This window comes from Convolutriloba macropyga, chromosome 8 (assembly GCF_964194025.1).
Source record: "Convolutriloba macropyga chromosome 8, txConMacr16.3, whole genome shotgun sequence".
NCBI classification, from domain to species: Eukaryota; Metazoa; Xenacoelomorpha; order Acoela; family Convolutidae; genus Convolutriloba; species Convolutriloba macropyga.
In genome coordinates, this window is record NC_134475.1 from 40302972 (window position 1) to 40329268 (window position 26297).

Sequence of the window (26297 nt, forward strand, 5' to 3'; positions counted from 1 at the left end):
TTAGAATTGCCAGGTATTGGCAAAAAATACAAGAGAAAAGTGTTAAAAGTTGAGTTCTTGAATCAGTACTGATCTTAGACTTGCAATTAGACCTGCCCCATAAAAAAAACAATGGTGCCCTCGACTTTCACCGCCGGTTTAAAATAAAGTCCTTATTTAACCCCTCACAATCCGTAATTTGATAAAGTCGAGGCTTCTCATGTTGAGGTGCCATCCGGAAGTGACCTCTGATCATGCCAAGTCCAACGCACACGTGTTCCCAGACCAAAATTACAGGGTCTGGGTTTTGGTTCCAGATGGGAAATGTATGATCAGAGGTAAATTCCGGATGGGAATGGTATGATCAGGGGTCACTTTCGGTCTGGGGATGGTATGCATGGTATCATCAGGGGTCACTTTCGGATAGGAATGGTATGATCAGAGGTCACTTCCGGATGGGAATAGTATGATCGGAGATCACTTTCGGTCTGGGGAGGCTATGATCAGAGGTCACTTTCGGATGGAAATGGTATGATCAAAAGTCACTTGTGGATGGAAAAGGTATGATCAGGGGTCACTTGCGGATGGGAGTGGTCGGATCAAATGTCAGTTTCGGATGAGAATGGTCTAATCAGGGGTCACTTTCGGTCTGGGGATGGTATGATCAGAGGTTACTTCGGTCTGGGTATGGTTTGATCAAAGGTCTGTTCCGGATGGTAACCGTCTGATCATAGACACCTTTCCGAGCGCAAGTTTTTGGATTGATATTACGATAATAATGACATGATGTCGGATAATTATCTCAAGTTGATTGAAAAAACCAACTTTTGAGATTTTCCTCTATTTTATTTTCTGGAGGTGTTTCCTCCTCTTTCTCATTCGTCTGGGATATCAATTCGGTTTACTTCAAACAATTCGTTGATTTAATTTTTTTATTTTTGAAAACAAAATGAGCGAACAAGTTGATATTTGGGAGTTAAAAACAAAATTTTTTCGAAGGAATGTCAGGCAGACCACTCTGATTATTTTGCAACATTTATATTATTGGTAATCAGGGAGGTCATTTCGGTTTACTTTAAATAATTCGTTTACCAGATAAAGTTTCATTATTTTCAAAGATATACTAAGGGAATAAGTCGATATTTCGAGTTAAATACAAAATTTTTTCCAAGGAACGTCAGGCAGACCACTCTAATTGTGTTACAACCAACATACTACTGTAAGTCTGATATATCAATTTGGTTCACTTTAAACACCTCCTTGACCCAATCAGATATCTATATTTTCGAAAAAAATAATTAGCGAAGAAGTGGAGAAATTGTTCTGACCAGTTGCATTTTTGGTCTGGAGATAGTCTGATCAGAGGTCATCTGAAGTACACAACCATATGGACAATGATGTGCGCTCGGTCTGGGTCATGCTCGCACAATCATCTGGACAATGATCTGATTTGGTTTTGATCAGAGGTAATTTCCGTCTGGCAAAGTCTGATCAGAGAAAGTTTCGAGCGCACTTCGATCACACACTGTTTTTCGAGTGCACATTAGTCTGATCATTGGTCTGGGATGTTTTGATCAGAGGTTACAACGGTCTGATTCGTATACAACGGTCTGATCAGACGTCACTTCCGGATGGCACCTCAACCTGGGCTCCACTGGGATATAATTCGCGAGGAGAAAATATGAGTTGAATACAGACCTTCATTAAAGGTTGCCGGATGCATTACAAGACTTTGCGTAAATGTAAAAGATTTTATCCAGTTACGAAATCATCAAACCATATGTAGGAATCGTAGGAAACAGTTAATATTATTCCGAATTAATATTGAAGCATTTATTCCATAAAACGATTTAAAGTAACTATTGGCCAAAATATGTCTTGTCAACCAATGTACCCAGATCAATATACGTGAGAACGTTTTCCATGAATTAAAATTTTGAGTGAAAAAGTCTGGAACCAAAAAAGGTTCGGTTTCATAGAAATTGCTGCTCGTCCCATATTTTGATTCAGCGCAGTCTTATCTTCCGAAAAATTTCCTCTCAAATTTACACTGAGAGCCTAAAAACAAAAAAAAATATCGAGAAATCTATTCTATTTTCTATTTGGATGAAAGTTTCTGAGAAATTACAGAACTCCTTGAAATGCCTCTGTCATACGGACGTAAAATTTTCATCATTTGTTTACTTATTTATTACTTATTCTTAATTTCAATTCCGTATTTGTTGTTATTGCTTTTCAAATTTTATTCATTCTATGTTCTTCGACCTAGATAAGTGATTAATCTGTTCATATCTCTAGACAACTGAATCTCCGGGCTTAAACGGTTCATGCTGTAAACCATTTTGTTTTAGTTGGATTCGGTTGTAAATTCAAATTGTCTGTAACTCCGAGTTTTGACATTCTAAATAGATGGTTGTATTTTGCCTCCTGAAATCCAAACTAAAGACAACAAATCTATTTAAGCTTTAATAAGAAACAAATTTGCTCGCAAACTCCAAACTTAGTTGAATATTATGCTTTGGCGTTGCAAAACTCAATTCATATTGTAAAATTACAGAGCTGCTCTAAACGAACAAAGGGATAATTAACCCCGCAAAGGAAATCAATCACATACATTTAAGCGTTAGTTACAAGCAAGTATTCTTAGCACCCGCCAAACAAATTAACGCGCGCTTAGGCTTACAATATTTTAGCATTTGAGCCTTTAATTTTCTAATTGATAAACGAGCCTCAGTTTAGGCCTGAATTATCCAGGAACATATTCAAACTAGAACTAGAACTAAATTTGAGTAGGCGCCGGTAATACTGCTCAATTTACCCGGTCTTTGACTGACATTTGCAACTTATGGGAACTACTAAACGCAATGCAGGTGCATCTGAAAAAACGCAATAAATCCCCTCACAAATTTCAAGGTTAAACGAACAGAATGGAAGAATTAAGGCGCCTACGCAAGGATGAAACAGGCTCAAAAGCTTCCTCTTTTTCAATATTTTTTAAAGGAAAAAACAATATTAATTTTGTGAGATGAGCCGAGTTAGTTCTCTCGATTTCTTGGCCAGTTGGAAAAATTAGGAAAACTTTCGATTAAGATTGAACGTGAACATGATTTTCCGCCCCCTATCGGCCCAATGTTTCGCTGGTAATATTGAGAAAAAGAAGCAGGATGAGATGATTATTGTTCTGAGCTAGTCCTTTTTAACTTTTCGGTAAATTTTGACTAGAATACCTTCTAAAATTATACTGTTTAAGCAGTAAACAACAATTTAACAACCTGCAAAATAAACAACAACTTCGTATATTGTTTTTCTAAGTTTTTTCGATTAACCTAACAGATCATCAACGCACAACAAGAAGTGTGAAAACAGTCGCCTTCAAGCTCATCCCGATAATACTACTACTCAACTGGTAATTGGTAAGCTTGTTCTTTTGCATTTGCTTTTTTTAATAAATTTAACACTTTCAACCCCCCCAATCTTTAAATTGAGACTTATAGCACAAACAGGTCTTAGGCATATATCTTTGCCTTCGATTTGTTATGGCTTTTATCAAGTTAGACGGGCATACATAAAGAGATCCCGTATTGTTTGATCTGTAGCATCTCTTGTAATTTGATAATATGCCCAGAGGATAACAGCCTCATTCGTTTACTTCTTGATTTGTTTCAACTCGGCAATGCCCTTTTCCATTTCAGTTCACATCCGACATAAAACTGTAATTTATCTTTTATCAAAGTGATGGTTGGATTAAGACTCGTTTTCCTAATTAGATCGTTTGCAGAATATCAACTGTGAGCGCTACGGCGAAGCTTGTGAGCATTTATGTCACCTTACGCGTTAGGACAATTTCGACATAAGTAATGTATCTATGGGTGCTCATGTGTCCTTGTGCATTGAACACCCATGCCCACAATACTGTCCTGACCTTTAGTTAAACGAGAAGACCTGCTTTATATATTTAATATAAAAGGAAGAGAAATTGGATTCAAGTTGATCCACTTTGAAACCATTGCGTTTCCTGTTGTTATGATTTAAAAAAAATAAAGTTTCTTTGAACCGTTTTATTAGAAACTTCAGTATTGGTGTTCACTTCAGAAACCCCAAATGGTTCCGAAAATACTTCTTCGAACTAGAAACATCAGTAGAGCTGAAGAGTGGGAAGATTTGATGCTAAACTTAACCGTAACTTTGCAAAATTTTAAAAAAACCTGGACACTGCCTAATAAATGTGTTGATGTTTCTCCTAAAGTTTGTATTTGTTTTCTGTTTTAGTTTCCTGCTAAATTTTTGTTGTTTCACTGCTGAATGCAATGAAAGTTATTTTCAGCTAACCACACCTGAACTTGTTCAGGTGAAAATTTACCTGAAATTCAGTTCAAGTGTATTTCAGGTGCTTTTTTACCTGAACTTAACCTGAACTTCTGGTTACCTGAACTTTTTTAGTGTGTAAGAACTCGATTTGTTTAAGTTCAATACTGTAGTCATATTCGCGGCACAAATGGAGCAAAATTTGATGGCCCTTGTGCTCTTTAAAATGGCTTTTCAACTAAGCCAATTGAGTAATTTCTTTTCATTACTTCGACCCGTTTAATCGAGCCAAAAACTTTCGAAATTTCTTCGTTGCACTCACCGTACGCTATGCGCTCCCCAACTGTGGAACAGGAGCCATTACATGAAATCATTGTGACAAAAATAGAACACGCACTTGAGGGGTGCAAATAGACAATTAACTGGGGGTACGCGAACAGAAGAGATGGAAATCGGTTGTTTGTTCTCCTTTTCCCTGTCATACCTTTGACATAGTAAGTGAAGCCTCTCCTCTTGCTCTTGTACTCGAGTGTGATGCCTGCATAGTCCTCCTCTGTCACTATGAAAGAGGGTGGCTTCAACTTCGGGTAACTGAACTTCAAGTACTCATGCAGATTGTCCAGCCCATTCACAAAGTCACGTACATTTCGCCCCAGAACCTTCAAATTAATATGTCATAAAGTTAATTAGCTGAACTGAAGTCATTATGTATTAATGTACTAGCGAATAAGCTCGCTATGATTCTGATCATTCTGAGGTATGAAAACCTATAGTTACCCACTTCCACTGGCAACGGTTAAGTTCGCTAAAGGAACAATTCGCTGCGACTGCGGTGAAATCTTGTAAAACTTTTACAAGATTTCACCTTGTAAAACTTTTACAAGATTTTACAAACATTTACAAGATTTTATAGGTGAATGCCGTGAAAAAAGTTTCCCCTAGAAACAGCAATTCATTGCGTTCACCACCACAAGATTTTTTCGGTGAAACATTTTTTCTCACGTCGTAGCCCACAGCTCAAATTTTTTGGGGGGGGGGGTGTGAAACCTCGACCATACCACAAAACCTGAAATTAACATGGCGTATGTTTTTACCCGAAGTATGTCCCTGTATCCTTTTTTGGTCATCTGGTGAACGAATGTCTCTCCGAACTTGTACATCAAGTCATTCAGACTCAAACCCAGAACATCACTGGCTGCCTTGCAGATCCGGAACATGTACGTCTCACTGTATGGCTGAAACAGTCGAGAAAAATCCAGAATTTGATAATTTTCGAGACAAAAATTTTGATTTCATTCGCACAGATAGCAGTGAAGAGTTAAGCCGACAAAGCTGCTCTGAATTGTTTATGAATGCATTGACCCAATGTTTTGACAGTTATATTTCACAGAGGTCATAATAGGATCATATCTGATATCAAACATGTGTATGATCGTTGTACAATCAAGAGTACGTCACTTTTTTGAACTGCTCAATGAAAACGGATAGAGGCTTTTAAAATCCAGGCCAGCCCGCGATTCCAATGCTAAGAAACGCAAAAACATTTGAGATTCTCTGTGAATGAGCTGGAAACAAAACATGCGGTTTCTGGCTTTAAACTTCCAAAGATTTCACTGATTATTGTAGCATTAATCTTGCGTTAATCTTTCCTTGAGCCCGCAAAGATTTAGAGCTTATTTAGCCTTTTTAATGTAATGTTGCACATAATATTTTGAGTCCGATCATCCATCCTTTTGACATAATTGTCTACCAAATGGGAAAGAGAAAGGAAACCTTCAAAAATTTACATACTTTGAAAAACAATGGTAGAAACTAAAACCACTAAATTAAATTATATAACGCCAGATTAGAGGACCGAAGAGACCTGCCAATAATGAGACATCGAGACAAGACCAAGAAATAAAACAGCATCAACAAACATTATTTACTACAAAAACTCAATGATAACTTTTTTACACAAAAGCATTTATTGTAATGTCACAATGGCATCAGATAAAACGTAAATTGAACATTTTGATTTTGATTTCAATAGAAAGCAGATGAAACCTGTCCGTCATAAGAATATGTAACAAGCAACAAAAACTCGAACAAAAAGCGGCAAAGTTCAAAATTGAAGAGAATTTACTGAATCCAAATGATTACAAAAGTCATATTAACCTTACTTTTTCAATTTAAAAAAAGCTAGATCGATAAAATTTTGGAAACGTTCTGTGTTAAAGTCATGGAAACCAAAAACTATGAACAGAAAAAATCATTCATGGGCTTTTGAAATTCACTTGAACTTCATTGGGCCTGATTCTGAATGGTTTGCGTTTTATCTGAAACAAGTCCATTGTTTCTGAAGGTTGCTGAGAAAAGACAACAAAATGTTCCCAGAAAACCGTGCCGAAGTCAAAGAAACCTTAAACTAATAAAAAAAAACATTGTTTATGTTCAATTGACCCTCCTCTAAACACCAATAGGAACTATTTTCAATGTGATAGTGCGACAAAATAAGAACAAAAACCTCAAAGGTGTGCGAAATTCCGTATATCAAAAATTAAAGGAAAATAGTAGTATTAAATCAAAAAAGCATTAGTTAGGGCAAAAGACTGCTAAACAGTTTTAAGTTTTGCGCATTACAAACAGAATGGGACCTGTCATAAAAAAGACAAAGCTACAGACTCACAGATGTGAGATTGAAAGTGTGACAAACGTCAAAATTTCAGTGATAATTTTTAAAGAAATATATTCGATGCCGTACGAGCCACCAAATAATGACTGAAAACAACGGAAAAACTCACGCAATTCATGAAATCAACAAGTCATAAGACAACAGAAAAAAAATAATTGTAAGCTAAAATGAAGAATTTTTCAAAATTTATGAAAAACTTCGCCGCAGCCATAACTACTATGCGCTGTTTTCTACAAAAAAAAATAACAACGCCACTGTGTAATCAATATCAAAACCAAAAATAGATTTTATGATGCTGAGCCTCTATCAAAAACACTTTACTGTGCCAAATCTCAGGATCCACAATTTATTAAAAAAAATAGTTTCTTAAAAAACCATGCATTTTTGCTTGAAATCATTTTATAATACAATTCTAAAATATAATGTTTTTAAATCTGAACTAGAAAATTCACTAGACAAGTTCGCAAAGGAAATTTTTATCAATTTTTAGGTATCTGCTGGGCTAGAGAGGCATAGTTTATGTCAATTTTTGGTTTAAAAAAGTCAAAATTGCAGCCGAAACGTTGGATCAAACAGTCGAACAAAAATCCTCTACCTTTATGGATGAAATGAAGAGCGCTATGGTTTTTACAACGAAAATCAGCCGAATGATGACAAAGTTTTAAATCAGTGTTTCTCCTAGGGAAAATGGAAATTCATAGAAATAACGTTCTCATTATCTGTTTTACCATGGTGCTTTTTTATTCTACTCACAACTCTCAAGAATAAAATTATCGACCGATCAAAATTGACTGAATACAACCCTGTTGAGCATAATAATCCTCTCCCAATAAGCCACCATTTTAAAAATCTATTTCATATTTTTGCCTAGATGTTTACTTTGCTTACGTTAATCTTTTTCTGGCTGCCTTTTTCATCATAGTGGCACTTAACAAAGAAAGCTAAAACAGTTTTTTTTTAATGAAAATTGGTTTCATTTAAGAGCGAAAGTTCTTAAATGCGTTTTTGGGGCACAGAAGAACCGATTTTTGCCGGGAAAAGAAAAGATTAAGTTTATTGAGATTCGTTTATAGTAAATTGTTGTGAATGCGAAGAAGCTTTTGTAAAGTTAGTTTTCAAGGATGAATTGAAGATGGTCATAAAAATAACTAACTGTTCGAGAAACAAAAAGAGTTTTGATAAAGTTGCAAAATGTGACCAAGTATTTCACTCCACTTCTAAGCATTGGTAACTGACTATTTTTCATTTATACAAGAAAACACTCTGCTTCCTCTTTTCCCGTGGAAGTTTTTGCTTCTGTGGAAGTTTTGACCAACTAATGCTTCACAAAGATTAATCCAGAGACCACTTTTTATTTTGTCCTCATCGTTCTTTTTTGCGATCTCATGATTAAATAAGACAGTTAAAAGTTCCAGTTGGAATTGATAATTTGAACCTATTCAATGCTTTCAGTTGATACCTAATTATTTTGATGTTTTGAATATATTTGTTTGAAGAAAATGTCAGTTAATTTTTAAAAAATGCCACTTGTTTCATAATTCTGTTAACTTTTGCGTAGTTTCATTATATACTGGTTAAATTAAATTTGTTCTAAGAATAAAAAAAATCCTTCCATTGGTAATAAATTTGAGTTAAAGTTTAAATTGGTTCGATACAACCAGTTTTCATAAAATTTTTTGACTTTTACACATTTCCCCATATTTAAGGCTGTTTTTGTTGCTCTCTCGGATTGTCACGTCAATAACGCTGGAGTAGAGAGAATGTTTTTTTAAACAAATATAATATTAGTAGTGAATAACGTAAGGTTTTAACGGTTTCAAAACCATTTTTTGTTGCAAAACAGAAGTGAAATTTTGATTTTGGCCTATTTTTTGTTTTTTTGTAGTCGTTTTCAATATTCGGGATAATGGAAGGACTCAATGGCATCATCTGGATTTAAGTAGGAACCTGAAGAATGATTCAAATCGATAGTGGTGGACTTTTAACTTAATTGGTTGTCTTGATTTTGAAATAAATGGCTTTCACAAAATATGAAAGTAAATTTTAATTTCGCTTTTTTTCTGTATTCGTCTGTTTTTTCCTTAATCTCATTGAGGATTGGTCAATTTTTCCCTACCAAAAATACCAATTTGATATTTTAGGTTTTATTTGACGCTTTCGTGACTTATTTATAAAGTGTTTTTCTAAAAATAGACATTGTTCTTATCATAGATTATATTGTTTGTTGTTGTTTTTTAAATTCCTGTTTATCTTCTCTTAGTCTCGGCTATGGCCGGTGTCATCGAGACCATTTTGTAGCTTTATTGAAAAGTTTTATTAGTTCTGAAAATAAAGCCATTTTTAAAAATCATACAGTGATTTTTTTCGGACAACATATGAGTATTTGAAATTTTTTGATCTAATCATTTTATAAAACTTTAAGTGAAAAAAAAAATTGATAAGCGGAATTGACGACTTATACGCAAACCCAATTGACCATATTTTTCGTTTTTGTTCAACTTTGGGCTTATCCCTTTATATTTTGGAAAAACGAGAGAAACCATGGCTAAGCAGCGTTTGAAAATCCACAAGACTGATTCAAAACTCTTGTCTTCCGGGTTCTGATACGCTGCTGAGCACAATGAAAACATAAGATATGTATAATCTCGCAACAGTTTCAAGCCATCTGGATCCTGCCATCATAAACAAGATAATTTATTCATGAGAACACTAGACATATTATGTTATAAAGACTGAATAGCATTTTCGTGCTTCCAGTTATGCATGTCTTTGATGCTAACACAAATAAGTGTAGGTAAACTAAGGGAGCAAGGCACTTGGTTATTTGAACAGATTGTTCCAATTTAAATGTAACCTACTGGCTAGAACTCAGGTCTCTTAACCTAGAGGTTGAGGATTCAGGTCCGTCTGAGATATTACGAGGCTTTGATACTACGAGGCTTTGATTCGAGTTTCATAATTTTCTTTTGGTTTTTGAGCATTTGCCGCTGTTTGAGGTTTTAGGTTTTGCTATGATGTTATGTGACATAATCAAAATAAGAATAGGTCACATATCACACTAATGATTTCGAAAAGGTGAAATATCTAATATTTAAGGTGAACAGAATATGGTTTGAACGCCTTCGACGCTTTCTCCTCACGAATTTTTATTAAATAGTTGACTTTTGCCTGTATTTTTTATTCTTTACTTTGTTGCATGAAATGTTCTGGATTATCAGAGTTCTGAATAGTTCCCTCTGGAGATATAAATGAACGTGTTTAAGGATCTTAGTTGACAGCTAAAGGTATTAATGACTTTGGAATAACTTTTTTGAAAACATTAAACGACTCTGACCAGTTTTGTTCCCTCAATTTAGCAACATGTAACCTAGCTTCATTGTCTATTCTCTCTTAGACATTTTTTGTGGGAGCGAAATGATTTCCTTAATGGTTTTAAGTTGCGGTTTTAGAGCTTTGACATTATGTGTTTTATGTCTCTGACACTAATTTTCTTCATAATTTTTTGTCAGTTTCTGATGCTGGTCAACGCTTGTTATTCGATTTGTTGTTTTTCTTACTTCTCTTCGAATTTAGGGCCCGCTGAAGTTCGTATATGACCCGAATATACATTCACAAGATTTTCAGCTGATTGCTTATGGTGCTAATGGCTTCAACAGTTTTTACTAAATTGTTTTTTGGTTTTTCGACTTCTGCCTGTATTCGTTGTTAATTTTAATCATGACGCTTAGTCTCCACTAATGAGAGCAACAACGGTCTTCTTGGAAACTAGAACCAGAGGTTTTTATTTTTTTAGCTAAAAGCTTACGTTTTTTATGAGTTTTTAAGGACACGATTTTTGAAAAATCAGTGATTTTGCTAACTTTTCCATTGTTTATCATTCCTTTCTCAATTTTCATCGCAATCTCAGTAAAGACAGGCTGCATCTTCTTTTTTTATCTATATATTTTTTACTTTAGTTGTTTTTTAGTTAATGCTTCTGTGGCTCTGCTACTTCAACTTTTCAAATTTTTGTAGTTTCTGGTTAATTGCACATTTTCGAGTTTCTTTTTCGTTTTCTCGTCACATTTCAACATTAATGACTGCTTCCATTCGCTCTGACGGTTAGATTAACTGAAACTATATAATGCTCTTATTGAGGAGCTCAAGGTTTAACGGATTCGACACCGATTTCTCCCAGGTTCAATTGAAATTTAGATTTTCGGATGCATTTGTCTTTTTTGTAGTTGTATGATTTTCTGGATACTGACAGCTCTCAATGTGTTCCTCGGATTGTCAACACAAGCATGCTTAAAAATTTCAGTTGATAGTAGTGTTTTTTATTTTGAATTTAATTGTTTCCAAGTTAAGAACGTATTTTCAAATTTTGCCCTTTTGTTCTTTCTTTGCCGACTTTTTACCTGGTCCAATTAAAGAACTGTCCCATCTGTTTTTTAGCAAGTATTATTTTTTCTGATGCTATTTAGATTTTGGTATTTTGCTTTATCTTATGCTTTTTAGACCTTTGTCTGGTTTTATGACACCGTTTTGCTTTTGTTATTGAGTGTTTGTAAAAAACAGATATTGATTTTTGGTCGTATTTAACGTTTGTCCTTGTTCATTGAATTTTTTGTTTATCCTGTCTCCCCATCAATTTTAGGTTCCATCGCTCATCGGCTCATTTATGATCAGTGTGTGTGTGTGTTTTTGACAGTTTTAGTGATAGAAAATCCAGTCAAAACTGTTGATGAGGGGCGTCGAAACATTATGTGCAAATGCACAATACCGAGTCTCCTTGTGAAATTCTAGTTTATAAAGTCTTCAGACAAAATTAACAGTATCTTATTAAATGCTTTGGTAAGTATTTGATTGAACTTTTTGAGCAAAAGTTGTTTGGCAAGCGATTGTTTCTGCTCTTCAGATGTTGACACGAAAAGCGTAAGAAATGACCGTTTTCGACAGAAAATTTCAGAAAACGTAGACAATTATAGCAAATTACGCTGTTCAAAGTTTGTTGCACGAAGAATTAAAACTCTTGACTTCCTTTAAATAGATATCAAAAAACAATCAGAAATGCCCAAAAACGACGAAAACGTCAATTTCCCGAGAGTGGTCATTTTCGGGTTAAATTTGATAGTTTTTGATCGGTTTTATCAAATGGGATTGCGGAAGAAATGCCAGGTTCATTCAAACTAATCTTATACAACCAATATTATACTAATAAACAGAACTTCCCACGATTCTCTTTATTAGACATCATCTATTATACTATATGGTATTTGTGTGTTTCCTGATAACATTTGATCTGACCTGATGTCTGACAAACTCCAGTTGAGTGATTTCTGCCTTCTGTTTGATCTCATCCCACTTGTCCTCCCCATAACTCATCTTGATCACCTCTGCCACATTCTCCAACAACAAACCATACATTCTTTTAGTCGCAATTAATCAAGACCTTTATCTTCTTAATGAGTATTGAATACAATGGGAAAGTATTCCCTCGATTGAGGGGGTCAAATTGTTAAAGCCTTCCGCTCCTACAACCTTTGGTGAAAAATATTAACAATGCAGTGGAATTAAGCCAATTTATATAAAGTGTTATGCAAAGCTATTTTTGTACATTTTGTTATTAGAACTCGTCAATCTTTATAAACCAAATTATGTAAATGGTATTGTATTTGAAAACTGTTAATTATTTAAAGTTATAAATCCCAGTCACGCTTTCCAAGTTTGGAAGTTCTCCAACAATTTGTACAGTGGAAATCTTTCTTTAAAAAGACAATTTTGGTGAACAGTATTTTTACTTGAACTTTTCATTGAAAATCTTTGAACATTTCAATGGTAAAGTGTGAAACAATGGAATGATTGTTAAATTCTTGTTTCTCAGGGGTAACCTGATACCTTTTTCATCTATTGCTATTGTTGACAAAACAAAATATACATTCTTCTCCAGACATCATTTTTCATCCGATAAGGATTTTTCGTACCTAAAGTTTTGCATAGTGAGAGAGAAAAGGATTTATCATTCATAAAATGTCAATATAACATTTTCCTGGTGGTAATAAGAAAAAGTACATTTCAATTTCTTGGTTAAGGGTGGAAATAAGTATTCCAAATTCGGCCGCATTTATCGCAACCATTAAAAAATCTAAACCGCAAATGTTAAAAAAAATCGATAATGACAACGATCATATTATGCTGCTGAATTGATGACATTTTTTTCTTTTAAATTGTTATAATTGATTGGTGGCAACTGACTTCTCCCGGGTCGAGGTTTTTGGGTAAATTTTTGTAAAAAATGCGGTGAATGCGGTCAATTTTTGTAAGAAATGCGGTGATTGCGGTAAATGCGTTGAAAACAAATATTTCACCACATTTCACCGCATTTCTTACAAAAATTCACCGCATTTCTTACAAAAATTCACCGCATCGACTTTTGTGGCAAATTAATGTAAGAAATGCGGTAAAAGCGGTGATTGCGGTGAAAAAAAAATTCACACATTTCACTGCATTTCTTACAAAAATTCACCGCATTTCTTACAAAAGTTCACCGCATATGATTTCCAAAGTTTACTAAATCTGATTTAAATTCAAAAGAAATTTCATAGATTTAAGTGAGAGTTGGCGCAGTGGACTAAGAAATTGAAGACACACAGGAGGTCAGAGGTGCAAACACGTTTGGGGAGGATTCTTTTTTTTGTAAGAATACTGAGAACGCGGTGAAAATAAAAAATTCACCGCGATTCACCGCATTCACCGCAAAAAGATGTAAGAAATAAGCGGTGAAAATTTTTTTCACCTCGTTTAACCGCATTTCTTACGAAAATTCACCACCAAACCTCGACCCGGGCTGGAATTTATTATGATCCATCGATGGGACAAAAAAACACTGTTCAATCAAAAATTTTTAAATTTGATTTGAAAACCACAGAATCATCTAAGAAAAGCATTATGTCCCCGAGAAGACATAAAGCTGAAGTAATCCTGCAGGTAACTTTTGACCATTGAAACAGACTGCTGCTAAGTGAACCAGTATTTTTGACTACTTTTATTTCTTTGCCAGACAACAGAAATTTAAAAATCCCTAAATGAGTTGAATTTGTTCAATACATGAAATTGTGATTTTCTCTTTTTATAGATTAATTTGAACACAGCAACCCAAGCGCATAGAACAACAACCCAACCAAAGTATTTGATTTTTTCCGTTTCTTCATAAGTGATGCTCAATGTTAAATGGTGATCCTTCATGATTATTCTTGATTCTTCATTGTTTAGTTAAGAAATCACCCCGTAGCTAACGCTAAGGCAAATTCAGTACTGAAATAGAACGAAATTGAGAACGCCATCATTACTGATTCAGAGTTTCATTCAGTTCACGATTTGGCCTTATGTTCTTTGATTCAAATTTTGAATCATATTCTGAGTCAGAATATGATTCAGACTCGGGTTTTTCTCTGATTCAGACTCTTATTCAGCTTCTGAGTAAGGCTCTAATTCAGACTGATTTTTTCTCTTAATGAGACTCTGATGAAGACTCTGATTATTCTCTGAATTATATGGAAATTTCATACCTATGCTCATCTTCTAGGAAAGCTAATAACTATGAAATTTCCGTAGAAAAAATCATTTCTGTAAACCGCTGTAGGAGGACAAACTACTGAAGTCTGTTTTTCTGAGATCAGTCATTTTTCAAAAATCAATATCAATATGTTTCTCAATAGCAGAAATCAGCAGCAAATTTGGCATTGCTAACTTTTGGCTAGAGCTGTTTGAATTTGGCTCCAAAATTTATCAATAACCAGACGGAAAGTTTTTTGTGTGTGTCTGCAGTGTTGACAAAAAATTATTCTAGTTCTGTCTCAGAGCCGATTCAGAAATGCATTCCGAACTTTCCTCTGATCCAGAGAAATTCAGAAAACAGTGATTCCGATTTCTGCTCTGATTAAGAGAAGTATCAGAATCGACACGGACACTATTCCGAAAACAATCTGAATCAGAGCTGAAAACCCAAATTTCTCTGAAACTGTTCTGAATGAGTAGTCGTGTTCTCGGAGTGTTGGGCACGGCCTATTTTGATTGAGACTTCAATTAACTTTCCAACGCTCTGTATTTAAAGGTGCCTCATAATGAAGACATGCCGCACTTTTAGCATTTTTTCTTTGCTGAAGAGAAGGAAACAATTAGAGAATTGATTAACCTGATAACTTTTTCATCTGTTGCTATTGTTGACAAAACAAAATATACATTGTTCTCCAGACATCATTTTTCATCTGATAAAGATTTTTCGTACCTAAAGTTTTGCATAGTGAGAGAGAAAAGGATTTATCATTCACAAAATGTGCATATAACATTTTCCTGGTGGTAATAAGAAAAAGTACATTTGATTTTCTTGGTTAAGGGTGGAAATAAGTATTCCAAATTCGGCCGCAGTTATCGCAACCATTAAAAAATTTAAACCGCAAATGTTAAAAAAAATCGATAATGACAACGATCATATTATGCTGCTGAATTGATGACATTTTGTTTCTTTTAAATTGTTATAATTGATAGGTGGCAACTGACTTCTCCCGGGTCGAGGTTTTTGGGTAAATTTTTGTAAAAAATGCGATGAATGCGGTGAATTTTTGTAAGAAATGCGGTGATTGCGGTAAATGCGGTGAAAATAAATATTTCACCACATTTCACCGCATTTCTTCCAAAAATTCACCGCATTTCTTACAAAAATTCACCCCATCAATTTTTGTGGCAAATTAATGTAAAAAATGCGGTGAAAACGGTGATTGCGGTGAAAAAAAATAATTCACCACATTTCACCGCATTTCTTACAAAAATTCACCGCGAAACACCGCGAAATCAGTTTACTCAATCTGATTTAAATTAACAAGAAATTTCATAGATTTAAGTTAGAGTTGGCGCAGTGGACTAAGAAATTGAAGACACACAGGAGGTCAGAGGTGCAAACACGTTTGGGGAGGATTCTTTTTTTGTAAGAATACTGAGAACGCGGTGAAAATAAAAAATTCACCGCGATTCACCGCATTCACCGCAAAAAGATGTAAGAAATAAGCGGTGAAAATTTTTTTCACCTCGTTTAACCGCATTTCTTACGAAAATTCACCACCAAACCTCGACCCGGGCTGGAATTTATTATGATCCATCGATGGGACAAAAAAACACTGTTCAATCAAAAATTTTTAAATTTGATTTGAAAACCACAGAATCATCTAAGAAAAGCATTATGTCCCCGAGAAGACATAAAGCTGAAGTAATCCTGCTTGTAACTTTTGACCTTTGAAACAGACTGCTGCTAAGTGAACCAGTATTTTTGACTACTTTTATTTCTTTGCCAGACAACAGAAATTTAAAAATCCCTAAATGAGTTGAATTTTTACTTGAACTTTTCATTGAAAATCTTTGAACATTTCAATGGTAAAGTGTGAAACAATGGAATGATTGTTAAATTCTTGTTTCTCAGGGGTAACCTGATACCTTTTTCATCTATTGCTATTGTTGACAAAACAAAATATACATTCTTCTCCAGACATCATTTTTCATCCGATAAGGATTTTTCGTACCTAAAGTTTTGCATAGTGAGAGAGAAAAGGATTTATCATTCATAAAATGTCGATATAACATTTTCCTGGTGGTAATAAGAAAAAGTACATTTCATTTTCTTGGTTAAGGGTGGAAATAAGTATTCCAAATTCGGCCGCATTTATCGCAACCATTAAAAAATCTAAACCACAAATGTTAAAAAAAATCGATAATGACAACGATCATATTATGCTGCTGAATTGATGACATTTTTTTCTTTTAAATTGTTATAATTGATTGGTGGCAACTGACTTCTCCCGGGTCGAGGTTTTTGGGTAAATTTTTGTAAAAACTGCGGTGAATGCGGCCAATTTTTGTAAGAAATGCGGTGATTGCGGTAAATGCGGTGAAAACAAATATTTCACCACATTTCACCGCATTTCTTACAAAAACTCACCGCATTTCTTACAAAAATTCACCGCATCAACTTTTGTGGCAAATTAATGTAAGAAATGCGGTAAAAGCGGTGATTGCGGTGAAAAAAAAATTCACACATTTCACTGCATTTCTTACAAAAATTCACCGCATTTCTTACAAAAGTTCACCGCATATGATTTCCAAAGTTTACTAAATCTGATTTAAATTCAAAAGAAATTTCATAGATTTAAGTGAGAGTTGGCGCAGTGGACTAAGAAATTGAAGACACGCAGGATGTCAGAGGTGCAAACACGTGTGGGGAGGATTCTTTTTTTTTTGTAAAAATACTGAGAACGCGGTGAAAATAAATAATTCAACGCGATTCAACGCATTCACCGCAAAAAGATGTAAGAAATAAGGGTGGAAATTTATTATTTTTCACCGCGCTTAACCGCATTTCTTACGAAAATTCACCACCAAGTCTTGACCTGGGCTGGAATTTATTATGATCTATCGATGCGACAAAAATACACTGTTCAATCAAATATTTTAAAATTTGATTTGAAAACCACTGAATCATCCAAGAAAAGCATTATGTCCCGAAGAAGACATAAAGCTGAACTAACCCTGCTTGTAACTATTGACCTTTGAAACAGACTGCTGCTAAGTGAACCAGTATTTTTGCCTACTTTTATTTCTTTGCCAGACAACAGAAATTTAAAAATCCTCAAATGATTTGAATTTGCTCAATACATGAAATTGTGATTTTCTCTGTTTATAGCTCAATATGAACACAGCAACCCAAACGCATAGAACAACAACCCAACCAAAGGAATCGATTTTTCCGTTTCTTCATAAGTGAAGCTCAATGTTAAATGGTGATCCTTCATGATTATTGTTGATTCTTCATTGTTTAGTTAAGAATTCCCCCGTACCTAACGCTAAGGCAAATTCAGTACTGAAATAGAACGAAATTGAGAACGCCATCATTACTGATTCAGAGTTTCATTCAGTTCACGATTTGTCCTTATGTTTTTTGATTCAAATTTTGAATCAGATTCTGAGTCAGAATATGATTCAGACTCTGGTTTTTCTCTGATTCAGACTCTTATTCAGCTTCTGATTGAGGCTCTGATTCAGACCCTGGCTAAGGCTCTAGTTCAGACTCTGATTTTTTCTCTGAATGAGACTCTGATGAAGACTCTGATTATTCTCTGAATTCTATGGAAAATTTATAAATATGCTCATTTTCTAGGAAAGCTAATAACTATGAAATTTCCGTAGAAAAAATCATTTCTTTAAACCGCTATAGGAGGACAAACTACTGAAGTCCGGTTTTCTGAGATCAGTCATTTTTCAAAAACCAATATCAATGTGTTTCACTATAGCAGAAATCAGCAGCAAATTTGACATTCCTAACTTTTGGTTAAAGTTGTTTGAATTTTGCTCCAAAACTTATCAAACCAGACGGAAAATTTTTTTGTGTGTCTGCAGTGTTGAAAAGAAAATTATTCTAGTTCTGACTCAGAACCGATTCAGAAATGCATTCTGAATTTTCCTCTGATCCAGAGAAATTCAGAAAACAGTGATTCTGATTTCTGCTCTGATTAAGAGAAGTGTCAGAATCGACACAGACACTAGTCTGAAATCCGTCTGAATCAGAACTGAAAACCCAAATTTTTCTGAAACTGTTCTGAATGAGTAGTCATGTTCTCGGAGTGTTGGGAACGGCCTATTTTGATTGAGACTTCAATTAACTTTCCAACGCTCTGTATTTAAAGGTGCCTCATGTTGAAGACATGCCGCACCTTTAGCATTTTTTCATTGTTGAAGAGAAGGAAACAATTAGGGAATTTAGCAAACATTTCATGTTTTTCTGAACATAAATTAAAAACTACAAAAGCTGCTTTGCTCTAAGATTTACGCAACTCCTCCCTGGAGTTCTGGAGTTTTAAGTTTTTCTTTTTAATTCCAAATTTGGCAATGAATTTAAAAAGGAAATGTCTCAAAGCAGATAGATGCAAATCGCAATTTTCACACATCCGTAGTACCTCTTGCCTGCAGTTTTGTACTTGTTGCCTGCAGATGTTACTGTCCACATTACGTGGCCAATGTTCGAAAGGAAAAATCTTAAAAATTTGGTGTTTTCAGAATCCCCCTTTTTTTCAGGATGCATAAACCACTTTTGACAATAGAATTCAGTTACGCAAAGTTTGGGATTAAACACTGATATCGAGGAAAGGACTTACTATTCGTGACGAGTATTCATGAATAAGCTTAACTCATTTACTTAATTAAGAATTTGGTTTTAGCCTAAAATTTTATTGTCCGAATTTTATTGGTAAGTACTTGATACCCAATTCAATTGACCTAATTGTTCTTGGGAACCTCAAAACTGCTTTTTGTCCTCTTAATTCGTAACTAGTATCCAGCGGGAAATTTCTGAAACTAATCAACAAATAAGTATTGACAAAGGGCGGGCGTAGAAACGAATGACAAAAGGTTTTCCCAAGTTATCAAGTGAGCCTCAAAAACACGCTTTGTGAAAAAGGAGAGTGCCCATATATTAAACTCTGAAATAAATTTGAACTAAATTCGCCTGGTGTCACTCGTTACGCCTACAAAACTAAAACATGGGTTACGGAAAAAACGCCACAAAATGGAGTATATGAAATCGAGAATTGAGTATATAAAATGGAGTATATAAAGTCGGGCAATAAAATCGAGAAAATAGAGTATATATTCTCAATTTTTCGGACATTGGTCACAAAATGCTTAGGGAGAAGATTATGCAATTGTGAACGAAGTGAAGAAATGCATAATATAATCATGTTTTAGTTTTGCTACTCAACAAAATTGCACTCTGTTCTTGAGTCAAACTGTAAAATCCAAAATTTGTTCTATTAAGTTGTTCCGTTTTGCCCTGTTTATTGACCTACTTGAATCACATGATTACTTTTTCTAGTTTTAATCACTTCAAGTTATAAATAGATATGCTTTGATAGTTTGAACCAATCAATGTTTAGATGTGCCTTTGTCCTTTGGAAATGCATAAAAGGTCAAGATAGTGTTTTTGCAGTGTTCCAATCTTTATGAAAAATTTGATGCCTTAGTTTTTTATCTTTGATGTGTTGACGATATTATACAACTTTTCAATTGATCAGATTTAGTAAACTGAACTAATAGTTCCCAGGTTTAGGTCCAGACACAAATTGAGCTATGACTAGACTATGCAGACTGAAATGACCTCTGATCAGACCTTCCAGACTAAAATGAACTCTTATCAGACTTTGCAGACCAAAATTTCCTCTGATCAGACCGAACCCAGACCACTGTCCAGACCCCAGACGAACTCAGACGAACCCAGACCCTGACTATAGTGCGCTTATGATCAGACCCAAATTCAGACCATGGTCCAAACTCAATTTCAGACCATTGCCCAGACCTTAATCAGACTATGATCAGACTCAAGAGCGCTCAAAATAGTCTGATCAGAGAAAGATTTTAATTATGAACAAATCTCTTAATTTTGCTATAATATATTCATTTCATAAAAACTGGTGTTTGCAGTATTAAAATCATCTAAGGAAAAGCCTGAAAATATTGCTAATGAAAACGAAACCTAACTGTTGAGAAAAAAATTTTATTTACCATACCCCTTAGTTCATATTTCTGACTCAATGGATGAACTTAGACAGCTTTCCACAAGAAACGTCGTGGTTTTCAGTTAATCAAGTTAATCAAAATTTCCTCTTGAGGGGACCGGCATTTGCTATCAGCTAAACTCCTTAATTCTGATCAGAGTCATCGGACTTTAGATGAGTCTCTGATGGGAACGCTGCTTTATTGTTGCCTCTTGGCGGAGCCAACATCCCTCAATAAAAAAAACAAAATATTGAAAATATAATGCACTCGAAATCAGACCTTCCAGACCAAATTGACCTCTGATCAGACCGAACCCAGACCATGGTCCAGACTATAAAGACTGTGATCAGACCTTCCAGACCGAATTGACCTCTAATCAGACCGAGCCCCGACCATGGTCCAGACTAAAAAGACTATGATCAGACCCTCCAGACCGAATTGACCTCTGTTCAGACCAAACCCAGACCATGGTCCAGACTAAAAAGACTATGATCAGACCGTCCAGACCGAATTGACATCTGATCAGACCAAAACCAGACCACAGTCCAGACCACTGTGCGCTCGAACCGCTTTCCAGACCCTGTAATTTCGGTCTGGAAACACAGGGGTGTGCTCTCGATTGGGTCTGGTCACAGCTCAATTTGGGTCTGGACCAAAACTTGGGTTAGATTCTCGCAATACCTGGAACTTTTTAGATTCTCCAAGTAAGAAAGATGCTCAAAATTACGAAAAATATCTTTTCAGCAGAAAAAACAACACACGTACGAATAACACCTACAGTAGTAGCATAAAAAACTACAGAACTGATTATAGTTAATTTTGACAAACAGCTGTCTATCTGATTGGGCAAATTGACCAATTTGTTAAACCAAACGGGAAGAGAACTGTCCGATTGCAAATGGTGTCATTAGTTCCCTCAACAAAACTAAGATCTTCTGACAAGCCTTGACCTCAGTGAGACACTGACGCCCCAGAAAATTATTCATTTAAATTTTGTATCGCTTCAATAAACAAGTTGATCGCTCGATATCTTTCTTCGCAATGACTTCAAAAATGCTCTAGTTTTCGTAAAAAAAGATTTCTGATCAAAAAAAATCTAGTTGCGGAAAACATAGTTAACATTAATAGTAACAAAGTTGTTTTTATCACTTTTCAAGGATTTTGTTTTAAAACTCTAATTGGAGTAAACTCATTATTTTAACAAATTAGTAAACTGTAAACTGATTATTTTTTAAATCCATGGATTAAAAATTCTAACCTAGACAAAGCAACGGGAACTTTCTACAACAGTATTGTGTCGGAAAGAAGTCGGCAATACTTTTAAAGACTTGTCGTAGAACATATGCCGCCTTTAAATGTCTTCTCAGTCATTCACTTATAAACAAAAATGATTGATAGACAGATGACAGAGAAATGTATCTAACGTTGGCGTTCTAGCGGATCAAATAAATATTTTTGTTGAGATAGATAGAAAAGAATTTGTTAATGAATCGAATAATCGGAATCCAAATGAACCACTTAGAAGTGTTTCGAAAGGAAACTCAGGTTCAAACCGAGAAAAATTCATGCATAACAGACCTTATCCGAGATGAATTGTTGATATAAGAGCTAAAAACTTCCAATACTTTTCTCTGATTAGATGAAAACAGCCGTTCAATGCTAAACAAGAAGTATTCAAAGAAATCTCTGAAATCAAGTCCCCTTCAATTGCCGTTGGCGACATGTCACATGGTTTTCTCAAAAAACGGCTGCACCATTCCTAATGAGCCGCATTTTATTCAATTTCTCTTTTTCGATTAACAAATGTCTGTTTCCAGACATGTAGAAGAAAATTATGTGTGACCACATTTTAGGGGTGAGAGCAAACCTAAGATCAAGAATGACTGACCCATTGCGATGCTTACTTCCTGATTATTATTGTTTGAAGAATTGGTGTTTAAACATTTTGAGCAATTGAAGCAAAGCTAACTATGCAATAAATATCATACTGTTTGCAATTGCCTATTAATCATAAATCAACTCTAGAAACCAATATATTTATCTTTTTATAGGCAGAGAGAGGTCGACTCAATTAACTTCATAGTTTTCATTCAGAAAATTTCTCACAATGAATTTGATGACAAAATGCATCCATTTGGTGAGAATTTTTTTTATTTATTAAGCAGTCATCAACGACTAGTTATTTAAATATTTCTGTCAACTTGTGTAAGCATAGTTGTGGTGGACCACAAGGGTGGTTTTTACAATCATTCAATTTTTATAAATGGTTCACCCGGACAATTTCGCTCGATTGAAAGCTTTTTGATCGCAAATGGCACAAAAATTGTAGTCCTAGAAACGCTTCAAAAAATTTTGCAAGTTGATATTGAGCCTTCTATGACTTGGAGCCAAATTTTTGATAATTTTGTTTTCAAAACAACTGAGTAAACGGGTTAAATCGCTATATATTTTAAATATTTTGCAAAATTCTTCTTCGAACATTCACAATGACAGTATTGTAAAAAAAATTATTCCAAAACTAGCTCATTCGACAAATTTTGGCGGCTGAAACACAAATGAAAATTAGCTGTAATTCGATTAAAATTTTTATTACATCGTTTTTCTGGTTCTCTATCAATAATGGATTACAGCATTTAGAAAAATTCAAAAGTGCGTTAATTGGATATGTGGAAAATGATGTCTTTCCGATGTGTCTATTTTACTGGAGCCTTTTACCAAGTGGGTGTAGGCTGGTCCCATAAAATACTTGTTAAACAGACAGTTCTGAATCCAATTGATTTATTGAATATCTTATAAGAACTTTGCAGGTAAAAAATTGTTTTAAACTAGAAAAACTAGAAAAAAGCCTTATGACGAAAAAAATTTTTGCTCTGTTACCTAAAAATAACAATGCTCTTTCAATCTCCTAAAACAATTCGTGTTGTACGCATCTAATCATTCCCAAAATTGCAAGGAGAAAGGAGAAAATTTTTGAGAAGGAAGCAAAATAAAAAATTAGATAACTCTGCTATCCTTCTGTTTTGGATGCATTAGAAATTCTAAATCAAAGCTGATCTTCTCCAATGTTGGACAAAACCAAGTTAGTGAAAATCTTTTATGGTTTGAATTCATTATTATTACTATTGTTCCCAACCAGTTTCGTGAGGGAGAAGCTAGCTATATGCTAAACTGTGTTTTTTTGTTCAGTCAATTTTCACCGATCGATATATTCTCCGTGGAGATTTTTTAATGATCTCTTTCAAAAGCTTTTCAAATCTAGAATATCAATGGTTTTACGTTCAAAGATAAAAGAGATTTTTTGGCTAAAATTTCAGCTTTTTTGACAATGTAGGGTTTTATCAGACTTCGCAAAGTGTTCACAAACTAAATTTTTAGCAGCCTTGGTTAATTTAATCAATATTAATCAAAACTGCATCAATTATTTTTAATATATCAAGATTTTTATATATTAAAATTTTCATAACATTTTCATTTGGAGCAATACAATTACCTTTGTAACAGCCGTGCTGCCATAGCAAGTTCAATTTTGGCCTCGTTGTTGATTTATGCAAAAAGCATTTTAGTTTTGCTTTACGTCTGTTTGTGAGCTCTTATTTGGTGTCCCATTTGGTTCACTTAGTTGGCTCACTTTCAATTTTTTTGGTTATTATTCATTTCAATTACATACATTTTTGTGCATTTATTTGTTCAGTAAATGACGGGTTTTATTGTGTTCAAATGAATTACTGTGTTTTCTGACTAAAGCGCATTGTTCTTATGGCTCCCAAAACGTGTTTTTTGTATTTTTAGAAAATTTTTGAGTTTTTTAAGTAACTGATGTTCTTGTTGTAGTGTACAGACTTTGTATTTAATCAAAAGTCTAATTGGCTATGGAAAAGACTACTATAGACGCAATCTAATGCTTCCAGTTGACAGCTATTATAACTTCATATCTCAATTACTTCTTTTATTTTATCGTCAAGATGACTTTTTTCTCAATTTAGCTGCTTCGGTAAAGCTTAGAAAAATTCTTTGCTCTAATTGACAAGCAGCAATAGAAAGACCAGTTTTGGTCTACTTGTGGACCATTTTACTTTAAGAAAAAAATTCGGATTGAAATGGGCGCTGTTTGTTTTTCATTGTTTTTTGCTTTTTGTGCTCGTTACAGAACAGAACGATTTCCAATCATAGCTCAATCGCATTTAGATCAGATTTATAAGCAATTGAGCTTAAATGATAAAATTAGTAAAGAAACCTGTTGTTTTTTGGCTTCAACGCTCTTTTTGAGTAAAGCTGTTGGTTAAATTTTGAGTTCTGCCTGTGTTCATTGTTATTTTGTAGTTTTTGCGCTAGTTCTCACAACTGATTTGTCCAATTGGCTTCCTAAGCGGTAAAAAGTTGATCTATTCTTTTTTTTTCAATTAAAAACTTGTGCTTGTTATGGCTACCCGTTATGACTACATTTCAACCAAACGTATCATCGTACTTGAAGTGTGGAAAATGGCGACAAAGGAAAGATTATACTAATTTGTTAAGACTATTAAACAGTCGATTATAGTGAATTAGGTTTCAAGACAAAAATACCTCATGCCAAAATACTCAGTACTTGGCACTTGGTATATTAAATACGTTTTTCATACTTATGCAAATAATTTAATCTCATATTCGGTTGTGATTGATTCGAATCAATAGGGCTGCTGAGGCATGAACTTGACCCGCGAGCCATGAACAAATGCACTAGATAAATACAGTTACACGACAAAATATTCAATGCCAATATTCCCAATGTGACACAATACTCAAACCATACCCAACATTTTATGCTAAAGATGAAATTACCATAATGATTAATTAGCATAAAATTTAGCAACGGCTTTTGGTCATGCATTACGAGTCTGGTCATGCCTCAGCGGCCTTTGCGACTTGATATAAAACTATCACAACCAAAAATGAGATTAAATTATCCGTATGATAAAACGTACTCGAAATACCGAGCTTTATTTTGTAATCAACTTATTGATCGAAATGATCAATGGGAATAAATAAGATATAATTGAATGGGATATAAGGGTATGTTAGGTATTTTTGCATTGTTCATTTGGTCGTGTAACCCTACATGATTACATGACAAATTTCACAATGCCAATATACCCAATGTGACCAAATACCTCAACAATTCATTCCAAAGTTGAAATTGCCACACTAATTATTTTGCATAATATTTAGCGGTCCTTTGACAACTTACCCAATGCCAAAATACCCAATGTGCCTTTATGTCCAATGCCATTGTAATCAATTTATTCCCTTTGATCTTTCCGTTCATTAATCCGATTATAAGTTATCACTCGGATAATTTTCGGGTGGGTTAATTGTTCTGGTAATTTCAATATTGGGATGAAAAGCTGGGTATATTTTGGGTACTTTTTTGCATTGGGTATATTGGCATTGGGTAATTTGTCATGTAACATTTAGGGGCATAAGGCAAAGATAAGTTGAAGATCGTTAAGTTTGACAAACGGATTATATCTAATCAGAAATGGAAATGGATTATGCACTGAAAGATATGTAGCTTTTAATGGTCAATTAACGTCGATTTGATGACTTATTGGAGTGTTTTATGAACTTAATGTGTTTGCAAGATCTTTTTTACGTGTTTGAAGATTTAAAAAAAATTAATGCTGAGGGAAGAACGTGAAACAATTCTATTCGTATTCAAAAGAAACTTGTCATTAATAATGTAAGGCTTGACTAACATTTAAATGCTCTCATATGCCGTTGACCAAGCACA

The 26297-nt window shown here is 34.5% G+C and overlaps 1 pseudogene; it reads right to left on the minus strand.

The window, feature by feature from the left end:
- The window catches only part of LOC142345057 (soluble guanylate cyclase 88E-like), a 60859-nt pseudogene extending 48432 nt beyond the window's left edge, over nt 1-12427 (minus strand).
- Nucleotides 12428-26297: the final 13870 nt, after the last annotated feature.